This window comes from Arachis ipaensis, chromosome B1 (genome assembly GCF_059453495.1).
Source record: "Arachis ipaensis isolate K30076 ecotype BB chromosome B1, ASM5945349v1, whole genome shotgun sequence".
NCBI lineage: Eukaryota > Viridiplantae > Streptophyta > Magnoliopsida > Fabales > Fabaceae > Arachis > Arachis ipaensis.
In genome coordinates this window covers 110308188-110320644 of record NC_142436.1, presented here as the reverse complement: position 1 = coordinate 110320644, position 12457 = coordinate 110308188, and the positions used below count along the sequence as shown (strand labels likewise).

The following is a 12457-nucleotide window of genomic DNA, read 5'->3' as shown; positions in this document are numbered from 1 at the left end:
AATTTCAGCCAGAAAATACCTGAAATCATAGAAAAACACACAAACTCATAGTAAATTCCATAAATGTGATTTTTGAATAAAAACTAATAAAAATATAAAAAAAAGTAGCTAAATCATATTAAAAACTATGTAAAAATAATGCCAAAAAGGGTATAAATTATCCGCTCATCACAACACCAAACTTAAATTGTTGCTTGTCCCCAAGTAACTAAAAACAAAATAGGATAAAAAGATAAGAATATACAATAAATCTCAAATATCAATGAAGCTCAGTTCCAATTAGATGAGCGGGACTTAGTAGCTTTTTGCTTCTGAACAGTTTTGGCATCTCACTTTATCCTTTGAAGTTCAGAATGATTGGCATCCATAGGAACTCAGAATTCAGATAGTGTTATTGATTCTCTTAGTTCAGTATGTTGATTCTTGAACACAACTACTTTATGAGTCTTGGCCATGACCCTAAGGATTTTGTTTTCCAGTATTACCACCGGTTACATAAATGCCACAGACACATAACTGGGTGAACCTTTTCAGATTGTGACTCAGCTTTGCTAGAGTCCCCAGTTAGAGGTGTCCAGAGCTCTTAAGCACACTCTTTTTGCTTTGGCCACAACTTTAACCACTCAGTCTCAAGCTTTTCACTTGACACCTTCACGGCACAAGCACATGGTTAGGGACAGCTTGGTTTAGCCGCTTAGGCCAGGATTTCATTCCTTTGTGCCCTCCTATTCATTAATGCTCAAAGCCTTAGATCCTTTTTTACCCTTCCCTTTCGGTTTAAAGGGTTATTGACTTTTTCTGCTTGCTTTTTCTTTTTTTTTTCTTTTTCCTTCTTTTTTTTGCCACTTTTTTCTTTTCTTCTTTTTTTTTTCTGCAAGCTTTTCACTGCTTTTTCTTGCTTCAAGAATCAATTTTATGATTTTTCAGATTATCAATAATATTTTTCAAAAGCCAACAATTTTAACATTCATAAACAACAGTATCAAAAATATGCACTGTTCAAGCATTCATTCAGAAAACAAAAGTATTGCCACAACATCAAAATAATTAGATTATTTTCAAGATAGATTTCGAAATTCATGTACTTCTTTTTCTTTTTCAGAAAACATTTTTCATTTAAGAAAGGTGAAGGATTCATAGGACATTCATAGCTTTAAGACATAGACACTAGACACTAATGATCATGTAATAAAGACACAAACATAGATAAAACATAAAGCATGGAAATCGAAAGACAAGAAAATAAGAACAAGGAAACTAAAGAACGGGTCCACCTTAGTAATGGCGGCTAGTTCTTCCTCTTGAAGATCTTATGGAGTGCTTGAGCTCCTCTATGTCTCTTCCTTGTCTTTGTTGCTCCTCTGTCATGGCCTTTTGGTCCTCTCTGATTTCATTGAGGATAATGGAGTGCTCTTGGTGCTCTATCCTTAGTTGCCCCATGTTGGAACTCAGTTCTCCTAAAGAAGTGTTAAGTTGCTCCCAATAGTTGTGTGGAAGAAAGTGCATCCCTTGAGGTATCTCAGGGATTTCTTGATGAGGAATTTCCTCATGCTCTTGTTGAGGTCCATGAGTGTGCTCTCTTGTTTGATCCATCCTCTTTTTAGTGATGGGTTTGTCCTCTTCAATGAGGATGTCTTCCTTTATGACAATTCCAGCTGAATTGCATAGGTTACAGATGAAATGAGGGAAGGCTAACCTTGCCAAAGTGGAGGGCTTGTCCGCCACCTTGTAGAGTTCTAGAGGTATGATCTCATGAACTTCTACTTCCTCACCAATCATGATACTATGGATCATGATGGCCCGGTCTACAGTAACTTTTGACTGGTTGCTAGTAGAAATGACAGAGCGTTTGATGAACTCCAACCATCTCCTAGCCACGAGTTTGAGGTCAGGCCTTCTCAATGGAACCGTCTTGTCTCTTGAGTCTCTCTTCCATTGAGCTCCTTCCACACAGATGTCCATGAGGACTTGGTCCAACCTTTGATCAAAGTTGACTCTTCTAGTGAAAGGGTGATGATCTCCTTGCATTATTGGCAAGTTGAATGCCAATCTCTATACTGTGACATAGAGGATTCCATACTTTCTTCTTTTCTCTTTCATATGAGCAGGAGCAAAGACAAAGGCATTCTTGTTGAAGCTGATCCTGAACTTGAAAGGACCTTGAAGAGAAAGCAAAGAGAAGCTAAAGCACAGCTCTCTGGAGAGGACCTAATAGAAATTTTCAAACAAGAAGAAGACATGGCAGCCGAAAATAACAACAATGCCAACAATGCAAGGAAGGTGCTTGGTGACTTTACTGCACCTACTCCCGACTTCTATGGGAGAGGCATCTCTATCCCTGCCATTGGAGCAAACAACTTTGAGCTTAAGCCTCAACTAGTTTCTCTGATGCAACAGAATTGCAAATTTCATGGATTTCCATTGGAAGATCGTCATCAATTTTTGGCTGAATTTTTGTAAATCTGTGACACTGTCAAGACCAGTGGGGTTGATCCCGAGGTCTACAAGCTTATGCTTTTTCCCTTTGCTGTAAGAGATAGAGCTAGAATATGGTTGGATTCACAACCTAAGGAAAGCCTGAACTCTTGGGAAAAGCTGGTCAGTGCTTTTCTGGCCAAATTCTTTCCATCTCAAAAATTGAGTAAGCTTAGAGTGGAAGTCCAGACCTTCAGACAGAAGGAAGGTGAATCCCTCTATGAAGCTTGGGAAAGATACAAGCAATTGATGAGAAGGTGTCCTTCTGACATGCTTTCAAAAAGGAGCATCATAGGTATCTTCTATGATGGTCTATCTGAACTGTCCAAGATGTCATTGGACAGCTCTGCTGGAGGATCTCTTCATCTGAAGAAGCTCAGGAGCTCATTGAAATGGTTGCAAATAACCAATTCATGTACACTTCTGAAGGAATCTTGTGAATAATGGGACAAATCAGAAGAAAGGAGTTCTTGAGATTGATACTCTGAATGTCATATTGGCTCAGAACAAAATATTGACTCAGCAAGTCAATATGATTTCTCAGAGTCTGTCTGGAATGCAAGCAGCAACAGGCAGTACAAAAAAAGCTTCATCTGAAGATGAAGCTTATGATCCTGAGAACCCAGCAATGGAAGAGGTGAATTACATGGGAGAACCCTATGGAAACACCTATAATCCTTCATGGAGATATCATCCAAATCTCTCATGGAAGGACCAACAGAGGCCTCAACAAGGCTTTAATAACAGTAATGGTAGAAGAAATAGGTTTAGCAATAGCAAGCCTTTTCCATCATCTTCATAGCAACAGACAGAGAATTCTAAGCAGAGCCAATCTGATTTAGCAACCATAATCTCTGATTTAACTAAGACCACTCAAAGTTTCATGACTAAAACAAGGTCCTCTATTAGAAATTTGGAGGCACAAGTGGGTCAGCTAAGTAAGAAAGTTACTGAACTCCCTCCTAGTACTCTCCCAAGCAATACAGAAGATAACCCAAAGAGAGAATGCAAGGCCATAAACATGTCTCACATGGCCAAATGCATAGAGGAGGGAAAGGCAGTGATTTCTACTGAGGAAGACCTCAATGGACGTCCACTAGCCTCCAAGGAGTTCCCTAATGAGGAACCATGGAAATATGAGGCTCGTACAGATACCATAGAGATTCCATTGAGTTTACTTCTGCCATTCATGAGCTCTGATGAGTATTCTTCCTTTGAAGAGGATGAAGATGTTACTGAAGAGCAAGTTGCTAAGTACCTTAGAGCAATCATGAAACTAAATGCCAAGTTATTTGGTAATTAGACTTGGGAGGATGAACCCCCCTTGCTCACCAAAGAACTGGATGACTTGACTAGGCAGAGATTACCTCAGAAGAGACAGAATCCTATAAAGTTCTCAATACCTTGTACCATAGGCACCATGACCTTTGAGAAGGTTCTGTGTGACCTGGGGTCAAGTATAATCCTCATGCCACTCTCTGTGATGGAGAAACTAAGGATCCTTGAGGTACAAGCTGCAAGAATCTCACTAGAGATAGCAGACAATTCACGGAAACAGGCTTATGCACTTGTAGGGGATGTCTTAGTAAAGGTTGAAGGCCACTACATCCCTGCTAATTTCAAAATCCTAGACACTGGGAAGTGTATGGATGAATCCATCATCCTTGGCAGACCCTTCCTAGCCACAGCAAAAGCTGTGATTGATGTTGATAGAGTAGAATTGGTCCTTCACATGAATGAGGACTCCCTTGTGTTTAAAGCTCTAGGATCTCCCTCTGTAACCATTGAAAGGAAGCATGAAAAGCTTCTCTCAATGAAGAGTCAAATAGAGCCCCCACATTCAAACTCTAAGTTTGGTGTTGGGAGGCTATCATCATGCTCTGAGTATCTGTGAGGCTCCATGAGAGCCCACTGTCAAGCTATTGACATTAAAGAAGAGCTTGTTGGGAGGAAACCCAATTTTATTTAATTATATCTATTTATTTTTCATTATTATTTTATGTTTTTTGTAGGTTGATGATCATGTGAAGCCACAAAAACAACTGAAAAAGCAAAAACAAAATGAAAAACAGTATTAAAAATAGCACATCCTGGAGGAAAAGCTTACTGGCGTTTAAACGCCAGTAAGGGTAGCAGAATGGGCGTTTAACGCTAGAAATGGGCACCAGACTGGCGTTTAACGCCAAAAATGGGCACAGAGCTGGCGTTTAACGCCAGAAAAGGGAGAAAAGCTGGCGTTTAAACGATAGAAAGGGAGAAAAGCTGGTGTTAAACGCCATAAATGGGCAGCAACCTGGCGTTTAACGCCAGGATTGGCAATCAAGGGGGCGTTTACACACCAACATGGTGCATGGATGAGAAATCCTTGATACCTCAGGATCTGTGGACCCTACAGGATCCCTACCTACCTCATCTCTCTCTCTCTTCTTCACACCTTCCCAAAACACGCTTTCCCATAATACCCTTCACCAATCAACCCACATCCATCCATCATTAAACCCCACCTACCTCACTATTCAAATTCAAACCATTTCCCTCCCAAAACCCTCCCCTACATAGCCGAACCCCCTCTCCCCCTTACTCTATAAATACCCCTACTCACCACCTTCATTTTCACACAACATACACACCACTACCCCCTTGGCCAAACCACTAAACCCCCTCTATCTCCTCTATTTCCTCTTATTCTACTTTCTTCTTTCTTCTTTTGCTCGAGGATGAGCAAACCTTCTAATTTTGGTGTGGGAAAAGCTAAAGCTTTTTGTTTTTCCATAACCAATTATGGCACCTAAGGCCGGAGAAACCTCTAGAAAGAGGAAAGGGAAGGCAAAAGCTTCCACCTCCGAGTCATGGGAGATGGAGAGATTCATCTCAAAGGTCCATCAAAACCACTTCTATGAAGTTGTGGCCAAGAAGAAGGTGATCCCTGAAGTCCCTTTCAAGCTCAAAAAGGGTGAATATCCGGAGATCCGACATGAGATTCGAAGAAGAGGTTGGGAAATTCTCACCAACCCCATTCAATAAGTCGGGATCTTAATGGTTCAAGAGTTTTATGCCAATGCATGGATCACCAAGAACCATGATCAAAGTGTGAACCCGGACCCAAAGAATTGGCTTACAATGGTCCGGGGGAAATGCTTAGATTTCAGTCTGAAAAATGTAAGGTTGCCATTCAACTTACCTATGATGCAAGGAGATGCACGCCCCGATACTAGAAGGGTCAACTTTGATCAAAGGTTGGACCAAGTCCTCATAGACATTTGTGAAGAGGGCGCTCAATGGAAGAGAGAGTCAAGAGGGAAGCCGATTCAACTAAGAAGGCATGACCTCAAGCCCGTGGCTAGGAGAAGGTTGGAGTTCATCCAACGCTCTATTATTCCTACTAGCAACCGGTCTAAAGTTACTATAGACCGGGCTATCATGATCCATAGCATCATGATTGGAGAGGAAGTAGAAGTTCATGAGGTTATATCCCTAGAACTTTACAAGGTGGCGGACAAGTCCTCTACTTTGGCAAGGTTAGCCTTCCCTCATCTCATTTGTCACCTCTGCAATTCAGCTGGAATTGACATAGAGGAAGACATCCTCATTGATGAGGACAAGCCCATCACTAAGAAAAGGATGGAGCAAACAAGAGAGCCCACTCATGGACAAGAGCATGAGAAAATTCCTCATCTTGAAATCCCTGAGATGCCTCAAGGGATGCACTTTCCTCCACAAAATTATTGGGAGCAAATCAACACCTCCCTAGGAGAATTGAGTTCCAACATGGGACAACTAAGGGTGGAGCACCAAGAGCATTCCATCCTCCTCCATGAAATTAGAAAAGACCAAAGAATCATGAGGGAGGAGCAACAAAGGCAAGGAAGAGACATTGAGGAGCTCAAGCACTCCATAAGATCTTTAAGAGGAAGAACAAGCCGCCATCACTAAGGTGGACCCGTTCTTTAATTTCCTTGTTCTTATTTCTCTATTTTTTGAAAATTATTCTTTATGTTTTATTTATGTTTGTGTCTTATTACATGATCACTAGTGTTTAAGTGTCTATGCCTTAAAGCTATGAATGTCCTATGAATCCATCACCTTTCTTAAAATAAAAAATGATCTAAAAACAAAAGAACAAGAAGTACATGATTTCGAATTCATCCTTGAAACTAGTTTAATTATTTTGATGTGGTGGCAATACTTTTGTTTTCTGAATGAATGCTTGAACAGTGCATATTTTTGATATTGTTGTTTATGAATGTTAAAATTGTTGGCTCTTGAAAGAATAATAAAAAAGGAGAAATGGTATTGATGATCTAAAAAATCATAAAATTGATTCTTGAAGCAAGAAAAAGCAGTGAAAAAGAAGAAGCTTGCGAAAAAAAAAGAAAAAAAGAAAAATGGAGAAAAGAAAAAGAAAGAAAAAGAAAAAGCAAGCAGAAAAAGCCAGTAACCCTTTAAACCAAAAGGCAAGGGTAAAAAGGATCTAAGGCTTTGAGCATCAGTGGATAGGAGGGCCCAAAGGAATAAAATCCTAGCCTAAGCGGCTAAACCAAGCTGTCCCTAACCATGTGCTTGTGGCGTGAAGGTGTCAAGTGAAAAGCTTGAGACTGAGCAGTTAAAGTTGTGGTCCAAAGCAAAAAGAGTGTGCTTAAGAGCTCTGGACACCTCTAATTGGGGACTCTAGCAAAGTTGAGTCACAGTCTGAAAAGGTTCACCAAGTTATGTGTCTGTGGCATTTATGTATCCGGTGGTAATACTGGAAAACAAAATGCTTAGGGTCACGGCCAAGACTCATAAAGTAACTGTGTTCAAGAATCAACAATACTGAACTAGGAGAATCAATAACACTATCTAAATTCTGAGTTCCTATAGATGCCAATCATTCTAAACTTCAAAGGATAAAGTGAGATGCTAAAACTGTTCAGAGGCAAAAAGCTACTAGTCCCGCTCATCTAATTGGAGCTAAGTTTCATTGATATTTTGGAATTTATAGTATATTCTCTTCTTTTTATCCTATTTGATTTTCAGTTGCTTGGGGACAAGCAACAACTTAAGTTTGGTGTTGTGATGAGCGGATAATTTATACGCTTTTTGGCATTGTTTTTAGGTAGTTTTTAGTATGTTTTAATTACTTTTTAGTATATTTTTATTAGTTTTTATTCAAAATTCACATTTTTGGACTTACTATTAATTTGTGTGTTTTTCTATGATTTCAAGTATTTTCTGGCTGAAATTGAGGGACCTGAGCAAAAATCTGATTCAGAGGCTGAAAAAGGACTGCAGATGCTGTTGGATTCTGACCTCCCTGTACTCAAAGTGGATTTTCTCGAGCTACAGAAGCTCAATTGGCGCGCTCTCAATTGCGTTAGAAAGTAGACATCATAGGCTTTCCAGAAATATATAATAGTTCATACTTTTCCCGAGCTTTGATGGCCCAAACTGGCGTTCCAAGTCAGCATAAAAATTCTAGCGTCAAAACGCCAGAACTGGCATAAAAGCTGGAGTTAAACGCCCAAACTGGCACAAAAGCTGGCGTTTAACTCCAAGAAAAGTCTCTATATGTGAAAGCGTCAATGCTCAGCCCAAGCACACACTAAGTGGGCCCGGAAGTGGATTTCTGTATCATTTACTCATTTCTGTAAACCCTAGGTTACTAGTTCATTATAAATAGGACCTTTTGCTATCATCTTTTCATCTTTGGAACGTTTAGACCTTAGACAATGGAGGTTGGCCTCATGGCCATGCCTAGACCTTTCACTAATGTATTTTCAACGGTGGAGTTTCTACACCCCATAGATTAAGGTGTGGAGCTCTACTGTTCCTCAAGAATTAATGCAAAGTACTATTGTTTTTCTGTTCAACTCAAGCCTATTTCTTCTCTAAGATATTCATTCGCACACAAGAACATGATGAATGTGATGATTATGTGACACCTATCACCATTCTCACCTATGAACGTGTGCCTGACAACCACTTCCGTTCTACATGCAAACAAGCTTGAATGTGTATCTCTTGGGTTTCTAATCTAAGATTAAAACCTTCGTGGTATAGGCTGGAATTATTGGCCGCCATTCCTGAGATCCGGAAAGTCTAAACCTTGTCTGTGGTATTCCGAGTAGGATCTGGGAAGGGATGACTGTGACGAGCTTCAAACTCGCGAGTGTTGGCCGTAGTGACAGACGCAAAAGGATCAATGGATCCTATTCCAACATGATCGAGAACCAACAGATAATTAGCCGTGCAGTGACAGCGCATTTGGACCATTTTCACAGAGAGGACAGATGATAGTCGTTGACAACGGTGATCCCCCAACATACAGCTTGCCATCGAAAGGAGTATGAATGATTGAATGAAGAAAGTAAGAAAGCAGAGATTCAGAAGGAGCAAAGCATCTCCATACGCTTATCTGAAATTCTCACCAATGAATTACATAAGTATTTCTATCCTATTTTATATTTTATTTATATTTAATTATCAAAATCCCATAACCATTTGAATCTGCCTGACTGAGATTTACAAGATGACCATAGCTTGCTTCAAGCCGACAATCTCCGTGGGATCGACCCTTACTCACGTAAGGTTTATTACTTGGACGACCCAGTGCACTTGCTGGTTAGTTGTGCGGAGTTGTGACAAAGAGTTGAGATTACATTCGTGCGTACCAAGTTTTTGGCGCCATTTTAGAGATCACAATTTCGTGCACTAGTCCACAGATCCTGAGGTGTCAAGGAATTTTGCTCCCTGTACCATCTTGGCGTTTAAACGCCCTCTCTATGCCAATTCTGGCATTGAACGCCAGCTCTGCTACCTTTCCTGGCGTTAAACGCCAGTCTGCTGCCCCTTTCTGGTGTTTAACTCCGGCCAGACACTAGACACCCTTTTCTGGCATTAAACGCCAGTCTGCCTATCATTTCTGGCGTTTAACGCCCAGAATGCTGCCAGACTGGGCGTTAAACACCCATTCTGCTATCCTTACTGGCGTTTAAACGCAAGTAAGCCTATCCTCCAGGGTGTGCTATTTTTGATGCTATTTTTTATTCCGCTTTAATTCTGCAGTTGTTTTTATGACTTCACATGATCATCTACCTAAATAAAACATAAAATAGCAATGGAAAACAAATAAATATAATTAAATAACATTGGATTGCCTCCCAATAAGCGCTTCTTTAATGTCAATAGCTTGACAGTGAGCTCTTAGAGAGCTTCACAGAGACTCAGAGCTTAATGGTGGCCTCCCAACACCAAACTTTGAAGTTGAGTGTGGGGGCTCTGTTTAACTCTGTATTGAGAGAAGCTTTTCGTGCTTCCTCTCCATGGTTACAGAATAAGATCCTTGAGCTTTAAACACAAGGTAGTCCTCATTCAATTGAAGGACCAACTCTCCTCTGTCCACGTCAATCACAGCTCCTGCTGTGGCTAGGAAGGGTCTTCCAAGGATAATGGATTCATCCTCCTCTTTCCCAGTGTCTAGGATTATGAAATCAGGATGGATGTACAAGCCTTCCACCTTCATTAAGACATCCTTTACAAGTCCATAAGCCTGTTTCCTTGATTTGTCTGCCAATTCTAGTGAGAATCTTGCAGCTTGTACCTCAAAGATCCCTAGTTTCTCCATTACAGAGAGTGGCATGAGGTTTATTCTTGATCCCAGGTCACACAGAGCCTTCTTAAAGGTCATGGTGCCTATGGTACAAGGTATTAAGAACTTTCCGGGATTCGGTTTCTTCTGAGGTAACTTTATTTGCCCCAAAGCATTCAGTTCATTGATGAGCAATGGAGGTTCATCCTCCCAAGTCTTATTTCCAAATAACTTGGCATTCAGCTTCATGATTGCGCCTAAATACTGAGCAACTTGCTCTTCAATAATATCTTCATCCTCTTCAGAGAAAGAATACTCATCAGAGCTCATGAATGGCATCAGTAAGTTCAGTGGAATCTCTATGGTCTTTGTATGAGCCTCAGATTTCTGTGGTTCCTCGTTAGGGAACTCCTTAGTGGCCAGTAGACGTCCATGGAGGTCTTCCTCACTAGAAATCACTGTCTCTTCTCCCTCTACAGGTTCGGCCATGTTGGACATATTGATGGCCTTGCACTCTCTCTTTGGATTCTCTTCTGTATTGCTTGGGAGAGTACTAGGAGGGATTTTAGTAACTCTTTTACTCAGCTGACCCACTTGTGGCTCCAAATTTCTGATGGAGGACCTTGTTTCAGTCATGAAATTGAGAGTGGTCTTAGATAGATCAGAGACTATGGTTGCTAAGTCAGAGAGGCTCTGCTTAAAATTCTCTGTATGTTGCTCAGAGGATGATGGAAAAGGCTTGCTATTGCCGAACCTATTCCTGACCATTATTATTATTGAAGCCTTATTGAGGCTTCTGTTGGTCCTTCCATGAGAAATTAGGATTATTCCTCCATGAAGGATTATAGGTGTTTCCATAGGATTCTCCCATGTAATTCACCTCTTCAATTGCAGGATTCTCAAGGTCACAAGCTTTTCCTTCAGGGGAGGTTTCTTTAGTACTGCCTGATGCAGCTTGCATTCCAGTCAGATTCTGAAATCATATTGACTTGCTGAGTCAATATTTTATTCTGAGCTAATATGGCATTCAGAGTATCAATCTCAAGAACTCCTTTCTTCTGAGTCATCCCATTATTCACAGGATTTCTTTCAGAAATATACATGAACTGGTTATATGTAACCATTTCAATGAGTTCCTGGGCTTCTACAGGCATCTTCTTCAGATAAAGAGATCCACCAGCATAGTGATCTAATGACATCTTGGATAATTCAGACAGACCATCATAGAATATACATAGGATGCTCCATTCTGATAGCATGTCAGAAGGACACCTTCTGATCAATTGCTTGTATCTTTCCCAAGCTTCATAGAGGGATTCACCTTCCTTCTGTCTGAAGATTTGGACTTCCACTCTAAGCTTGCTCATCTTTTGAGGTGGAAAGAATTTGGCCAAGAAAGCATTGACCAACTTTTCCCAAGAGTTCAGGCTTTCCATAGGTTGTGAGTCCAACCATATCCTAGGTCTGTCTCTTACAGCAAAGGGGAAAAGCATAAGTTTGTAGACCTCAGGATTAACCCCATTGGTCTTAACAGTATCACAGATCTGCAAGAATTCAGCTAAGAACTGATGAGGATCTTCCAATGGAAGTCCATGAAACTTGCAATTCTACTGCATTAGAGAAACTAATTGAGGCTTAAGGTCAAAATTATTTGCTCCAATTGCAGGAATTGAGATACTTCTTCTAGAGAAGTCAGAAGTTGGTGCAGTAAAGTCACCAAGCATCTTCCTTGCATCTCCACTATTGTTGTTGTTTTCGGCTGCCATGTCTTCTTCTTTTTCGAAAATTCCTATTAGGTCCTCTCTAGAGTGTTGTGCTTTAGCTTCTCTTAGCTTCCTCTTTAGAGCCCTTTCAGGTTCAGGATCAGCTTCAACAAGAATGTTCTTATCCTTGTTCCTGCTCATATGAAAAAGAAGAGAACAGAAAAAAAAGAGGAATCCTCTGTCACAGTATATAGATTCCTTTATTTGAGTAGAAGAATAGAAGAATGAGGTAGAGATAGAATGGGAAGAATACGAACACAGAGAGAGGGAGAGGGTTCGAATTATAAGAAGAAGAGAAGTGTAAGTAAATAAATAAAATAAATAGAAGGAGATGAGAGAGAGAAGAATTTCGAATTTTAAAAAGAGGGAGAAGGAAAATATTTTTATTTTATTTAATTAATTAAGTTAGAATTCGAATTTATTAAAAGAATAAAATTAAAATTTAAAATAATTAGTTAATTAAAAAGAATTTTGAAAAAGTTATTAGTGGTTTTTGAAAATTAGAGAGAGAAAAGTAGTTAGATGGTTTTGAAAAAGATAAAAAATAGTAAACTTTGTAAACTTAAAACAAACAAATCAAGTGGTTAATTGAAAAAGATTTGAAAATCAATTTTGAAAAGATAAGAAGTTAGAGAAAGATTTTGACATTAAG

The 12457-nt window shown here is 39.9% G+C and overlaps 2 non-coding genes across 2 annotated transcripts; one reads left to right on the top strand and one right to left on the bottom strand.

The window, feature by feature from the left end:
• Window positions 1-2643: 2643 nt before the first annotated feature.
• LOC148577893 (small nucleolar RNA R71) lies at window positions 2644-2751 on the bottom strand. Its single transcript, XR_015904245.1, has one exon. It is a non-coding gene; the product is annotated as a small nucleolar RNA R71 (small nucleolar RNA).
• An 8548-nt stretch (window positions 2752-11299) lies between these two features.
• On the top strand, window positions 11300-11403 carry LOC148577892 (small nucleolar RNA R71). The gene has a single exon (XR_015903792.1). It is a non-coding gene; the product is annotated as a small nucleolar RNA R71 (small nucleolar RNA).
• The last annotated feature ends 1054 nt before the right edge of the window (window positions 11404-12457 follow it).